The 7,141-nt window shown below is 35.4% G+C and overlaps 1 pseudogene; it reads left to right on the top strand.

Moving 5' to 3' along the window:
* Positions 1-1,538: 1,538 nt before the first annotated feature.
* On the top strand, positions 1,539-4,192 carry LOC134235453 (kyphoscoliosis peptidase-like; annotated as a pseudogene).
* Positions 4,193-7,141: the final 2,949 nt, after the last annotated feature.

Raw genomic sequence — 7,141 nt, 5'->3', positions numbered from 1 at the left:
TGTATTGTTGAACTTACTCTTAGTTCACGTTAGATTATCGTTTTATTGAAAATTTATATTGACGAATTCTGTAATCATTTTCCTTTATGGATAATCAGACATCTATAATTGAGACAAAAGTATCCCATTTTCCCTTTTCATATCACACATCATTTTTTTAAATCACAAAGAACGAGGGTGCTTTTGATTGACATTCGGCAGGAATCTGGGCGTAATTGAAAAGTGAAAATTTTATCGACATGTCACAGGAAATTTTAACATTTGTTTTATCTATTGAGTTCCTGTGCAACAGGAAAGGAAAACATTTTCCTGAAATTTAGCTTTGATTTGCTAAAAAATAACTTGAAGATTGGCCAGATCAGACAATTGGGACAAAATGGTACATTTTTAAACACTTTTTTCTAAATTTTTTCTGTCTTCTGGGTGTTCTCTCCATGATTTTATTTGTGTGTATTCTAATTCAAAGAAACGAATACACTTTTTAAAAAATGGAGAGAAGACCCAGAGACCACGAAAAATGAACTTTTCCCCAAAAAATCAAAATGTGTGAATGTTGTGCTTCTTTGTCCTTTGAAAATCATCTGTGTATGTATAGCGGTGATAGCTCAGTGAACTGGGCTACCTGTTCAGTGCACTGGAAACGGAAAGTTTTTGGTTCAAGCATGGGATGGGGCGTTACTTTTTTTTTTGTGAGTGTGAGCGAAGTGCGAAAGTGGGTGGGTGTGAAAAGTTTTCTGTGCAATTTTGATAAATATATTTGATTGTATTGAAAGCATGGAAATAAAGCATTAAAAAAAGTTTTTTTTTTTCATGCAAACAACCATTTATTTTGTCAGTTTCGTTTTATGTACTGATGTATTAAAATTTTGAATTAGATAAATTTTGGTTCAGTTTGGTTCTCGAGCGACATGAATTCCAATCTTCTATTCTATAATGTACATGTACAAGTATCATGCATCTAAATGCATTAAATATTTTAGGTGTTTATTTTTCGTGAAACATTACTATTTTATAGTACCCTCTAGGAAAAACGATGACAAAAAGACAAAAATGTTTTAATCTCACACTTTCAAACTAAATGAAAAAAAAACCTATGGACGTGTTTGTAAAATCTGACCAGCTATGGTCAGCCAACCAAATCATGGACATCATGGACATTTAAACCATAAATGTTTCGTACAAATGATTCCTGCAGATCACACGCCAAATGCGCCCATCTTTTTAATTTTTTTACTTACTCTTTAGCAAAAGACTGAAAACACATGGTCATTTTAAGGTGGTAAAGATTTCTTTTTGTTTTTGTATGGCTGCTATCGAATATTTTACTTGACAAAGCAGTATCAAAGTATTTAAAGATCATTAACATTTTGCTTCGATTTTATAAAAGAAAAAAAAATCATGTTGATCCAACTAGAATTTATAAAACAAAAACAAATAATGAAACATTATTTTTTATTTCTTTGATTTGTTTTATATCGAAATTCCAAATCCAATTAAGGAATCATTTTATTAATTTATTGTAGATAAAACAAAACAGAATGGGGTGCGGATCATCCTCCCCAACAGCCTCAACCCCTGTAAAAAACAGAGACAAGGGCGGAGTGCTTCAGACGTCCGAAGTTACAGAGGAGGACTTTAAGCAAACTGTGGCACAACCACAGAAAACAGTAGCACAACCACAGAAAACAACACTGCACAGCAATGGAGTGATAAAACCAGCTAATAATACAAAAACAAACCATGTGGTAACAGTAAATGGTACATCTGAAAAAGACCAAAAAACGTCGTCCAAGAATTCAAGCAAGGATGAACTTTTGGTCGAAAATGTCGAGGAAGTGACAGGCAGCAATGTAATTCCAAAGCCATCAAGGAAAAAGAAAACACAAATTATTCCGAATTCCGAAATGTTTAAAACAATAGACAGTCATGTTGCAAGGGTAAAAATTCAAGTATTTTACTTCATTATTTTCACAAATATTAAAAATGGACACCGATACATTTCGAAATTATAAATTTTGGGTAGGAAGTGTTCACATATTAAATGACGAATACTCTAAAATAAATTCCACCGGCAAGTGGTGGCGTCTCCATATGAGTGAAAAATTCCCAGAAAGGGACGTTAAACAATAAACAATCAATCAATCTTAAAAGAAATTAGATTTTAAACTTTGTAGACATGCTTAAATTTCAGACACCAGCCTCTGTGTGTAATTCCATCGCAACTCTGGCAGAGTATCCCTGATCAAGCCAGCAAACACACCTCTGGAAAGAGCGAGAGCTATCCACAAATGGGTTACAACTAATATAATGTAAGCAGCTCTTCATGTTTCAGTAAAGCTACGCTTAGTAACTTCTCATCACATATCTTTACCTATGTCAGGTGTTAACGGAAACATTTTTTTCTTAGTTTTTTTTTTAAAATCAGTACCTTATCTACATGGCATTTGCGGTTTGCAGGAAAGAAACAATTACCATTGAAAAACGGAAAGAAAATATAAAAGTTATAATATTTTTTCTTTAATTTTTTAAAAGGTATGATATAGATGGATACATGGGAAGAAGTGATAAAAAGTCATGTGATTCTGGGGATGTTTTGAAGAACCGCTCTAGCGTATGTGCCGGATATAGCAATCTCTTCGAATCCCTGTGTCGGTAGGTCCAGATGATATCAATTTGTATTTTCAGATTTCTACTGATATAGAGTCATTAAAAGTTAAATAATGAAGTTTTTATAATTAATTTCTGGAATGAAATTTGACATGTCTCTTTTACTACCGACATGTGTAGTTATTCATTACAAACACCATTAACAAGACTTCTTTACAACTCGTTAGGAAAGAATAATTAAGTTTTTAATGAGAAATAAAGCAGGCTCTTTTTTTCCAGATGTGCCCATATACCTGTTATGGTAATCTCTGGCTATGGCAAAGGATTCGGTCATAATGACAAGGAGGATGTGGATATCTCTAATCTGAGCACCAACCACGCTTGGAATGCCATATTTCTTGAAGGAGAATGGCGGCTACTTGATTGTACGTGGGACGCAGGTTACGTTGACGGCAAGTCATTTCATTGGTACAAACGAGATTATTACTTCCTTATGGATCCAGAATACTTCATCAGCTCACATCTGCCTTTCCTTAAACAAAGATCTTAAAGCCAGTGAACCATGGCAGCTACTGGATAAACCTGTAGATCCAAAAACATTTTTCAAATCATTGAAACTGGAGGACGGTTCGGTGAATTATGGGATATTTCCTCTGAGTCATAAAGAAACTGTAGTTCCTGTTCATGGAGAAACGTATTTAGAAATTCAGAAGTGTGTTCCTGGCGACATTGTAGATACTTTGATATCATTTACAGACGATGAAACTAAGAAGGAATACCAGCAATGTGTGGCTACCGAAAAATCCGGAAATAACGTTATTAAATTCCACGTCCGACCACCCAAACCTGGCATTTTCAAACTGAACATGTTTGTAAATGCACCTGGAGAAGAGAAAAAATGGCCACAACTTTTTAAATACGTCATTCACTGCACGAAAACCCTGCAAAATTTGGTATTATTTCCTAACCACCGTGATTATTTGGTCCAAGGCATGGCTACAAAGAACTGGGATTCGACAAAGGTATAGAGGAGAAATCAATTTATTCAACCAACTCAGGAGAACTAGAGATTGTCCTTCCAACCTTGAGACAAATGTCTGTATTATGTACGCTGGAGAGTCAAGACTCGTCTAAAATACAGAACGCTGTATTTCAACAATCAACTGCAAACTCGGTGTCCTTATCCACCAGACTTCCTACAGCAGGAAATTATAAGCTTATTGTCTTTGCACCAAAAGAAAAGGAACATGTGGTAGCTGTCACCTATATGATTCAATGCACCAATGTTCTCAATGAATTCAAGCCGTATCCTGTTGTATATGGAGCTGCCTCCTCAAAATATCAAATCATTCTTCACGAACCAAAAGTCAAAGGAGTACCCGCCAATACCCCTGTTGTTTTCAAATTTTCGTCTCCCGTTCTAAAATCTGTACAAATTGGAACAAAGGTTTTCTTGAAAGAGGACGATAGTGACGTTTGGGAGGTTACTTTTGACACCCCCGACTCTGGGGTTCAGGTGAATCTGTTTGGAGGAGCTGAAGAACAAGGAAAAAGGGATGCACTTTTCGGATTTCTAACAGCGTAGTATTGCTAGTCTTAAATAAAACTCTCAACGCAATTGTTATTTAACTGATGATGATTGACTTCAGTAAAATAATTTAACTGATAAGGATATTTACTAAAACCCCGTTGTACATTGATTCTGAGCATGTAATAACATAGTTGTATTTTCTCTGTACATGTACTAGAAGCCATTTACCTAATTATGTACAAGTGTTAATACATACTACTGCGTCTCATTTTCATAAAAAAAACATAGGTAATCAGAGATTACAGAGCTCACCTCAACGAATGTTGTCTTTAAGTAAGGCAAAGTCACACAATTAACCAACAAAAAGTATACATTCCAAAAATGAAAATATTTTTAAAAGCAATTTTGATCTGATACTTTGAGATAGACCTACATAAAAAATTTAAACTACTTCTTCTTCATGAAAATGTAATGAAAATCCAGCATCTGAAGCAAATTTGAGAGTTTTCATCTCTTGATGCAGCATTTGTGCAAGTTTGGTTTATACAATGTTATATAAGCCTTATAGTTTTTGGTAATAGACCTGCAACCATAACTTTTACCTTGTCTATTATCTGAAAAATGTATGTCCAATTCAGCATCCAAGCAAGTTTTATGTGCATCCTTAGATGTATCATCCATGCAAGTTTGCTCATTACAGGGCTCATAGTTTATTGGAAATGAAACATGCATTAAAACTAACATTTTCACTCATCCACAAAAAGTAGGTCAGATTCAGCATCCGAAGCAAGCCTGGAAGTATGCATCCTTAGATGTATCATCTATGCAAGATTGGTCATTAAAGAACTCATAGTTCCTTGGAAATAAAACCCTGCACCAAAAATTTTTAACTATTCACTCAACCGGAAAATGTAGGTCAGATTAGCATCCGAAGCAAGCCTGGTAGTGTGCATCCTTAGATGTATCATCCATGCAAGTTTGGTCAACATAGGGCAAAAAGCTTGCAAATGAAACCTGCACCAAAAACTTCCTGTTCCTCAACTGGAAAATGTAGGTCAGATTCAGCATCCAACAACCCGGTAGTATGCATCCTTAGATGTATCACTCATGCAAGTTTGGTCAACATAGGGGTTATAGTTACTTTGAAATGAAACCTGCACCAAAAACTTTAACCTGTTCACTCAACCGGAAAATGTAGGTCAGATTCAGCATCCGAAGCAAGTCCGGTAGTATCCATCCTTAGATGTATCATCCATGCAATTTGGTCAACATAGGGCTTTTGTTCTTGGAAATGAAACCTGCACCAAAAACTTTAACCTGTTCACTCAACTGGAAAATGTGGTCAGATTCAGCATCCGAAGCAAGCCCGGTAGTATGCATCCTTAGATGTATCATCCATGCAAGTTTGGTCAACATAGGGCTTATAGTTACTTGGAAATGAAACCTACACCAAAAACTTTAACCTGTTCACTCAACCGGAAAATGTTCAAATTCAGCATGAAGCAAGCCCGGTAGTATGCATCCTTAGATGTATCATCCATGCAAGTTTGGTCAACATAGGGCTTATAGTTACTTGGAAATGAAACCTACACCAAAAACTTTAACCTGTTCACTCAACCGGAAAATGTGGGTCAGATTCAGCATAACAACCCGGTATATGCATCCTTAGATGTATCATCCATGCAAGTTTGGTCAACATAGGGCTTATAGTTACTTGGAAATGAAACCTACACCAAAAACTTTAACCTGTTCACTCAACCGGAAAATGTAGGTCAGTTCAGCATCCGAAGTAAGCCTGGTAGTATGCATCCTTAGATGTATCATCCATGCAAGTTTGGTCAACATAGGGCTTATAGTTACTTGGAAATGAAACCTACACCAAAAACTTTAACCTGTTCACTCAACCGGAAAATGTAGGTCAGATTCAGCATCCGAAGCAAGCCCGATAGTATGCATCCTTAGATGTATCATCCATGCAAGTTTGGTCAACATAGGGCTCATAATTACTTGGAAATGAAACCCACACCAAAAACTGCACCAAAAATGTTAACCTGCTCCAAAAACATTAACCTGGTAATTCCTTTGCTGAAATTGCAGCATCTGAAGCTTTGTCTGGTACAATAAAACACACTAAAACCATCTTCCATGCATATCTAATCAGTATAGGACATGAAGTAATTAAAAAGAAAACTGCTCCAAAAAACTTAACCTGGGAGCCAGCCGAGGGTATCACATAAGCCCCCCCCAACTTCGTTGAGGTGAGCTAAAAAAAAGTACTTCTGTATCAGCATTTAGCTTACATTAATATTTATCATTTCAATAAGAAGTTACTTGAAGTGCAATTGATAAATAACACACTTTGATACTTCTGTGGGTTTTTAACTTCACTTATAACAAAGCTTCAGTTGAGCTCTTCCCATCATTTGTCTGATATTGTTCTTTCTTCAGCATTATTTTAGCAAAATCCTAAGTTTCAAAGAAGATGATTGAGATTTTCTTTTTATGTTGATATTCAAAAAGTATACATTCAGGTGTGTTTAATTCCCGAGGGGAAAAAACCCCTTTTTCATATAATGTACATTCAAAATCTCTGAAAATTAAGTAGCAAGAGAATAAAATCCACTAAAAAAACTAAAAACATTAGATAAACCTATATTTAACATACTCTTTGGGTATAAATTATATATTGATTGCACACGGGCGAGAGGATTGCTATTACAGGATTTAGAAGAATTAAAAAGGGATCACATATATAAGAACATCTGAAAGATTTAATTGCTACGTGAAATCTAATGCACATCTAAGTATCACATTAAAGTAGGAGATAAGATTCAGTGGGATTGGGTTTGGACACAATAACAGTCAAGTTTTACAAAGTACTTGAGCAGAGAAATTGGCTATAATAGATGATTTTCTCAGAGCACTAGTGCTACAATTAGTTACACTGAAATACAAGAATATATGCACTACATGTAGTACCCACAGGTTTTTCAAGACCATGTG

The sequence above is a fragment of the Saccostrea cucullata genome, unplaced genomic scaffold (genome assembly GCF_032062105.1).
Source record: "Saccostrea cucullata isolate Sc308-1 unplaced genomic scaffold, CSIRO_AGI_Scuc_v1 ctg14308, whole genome shotgun sequence".
NCBI lineage: Eukaryota > Metazoa > Mollusca > Bivalvia > Ostreida > Ostreidae > Saccostrea > Saccostrea cuccullata.
Note: the sequence above shows the minus strand (reverse complement) of the source record. Positions and strands in the feature narration are given on the sequence as shown.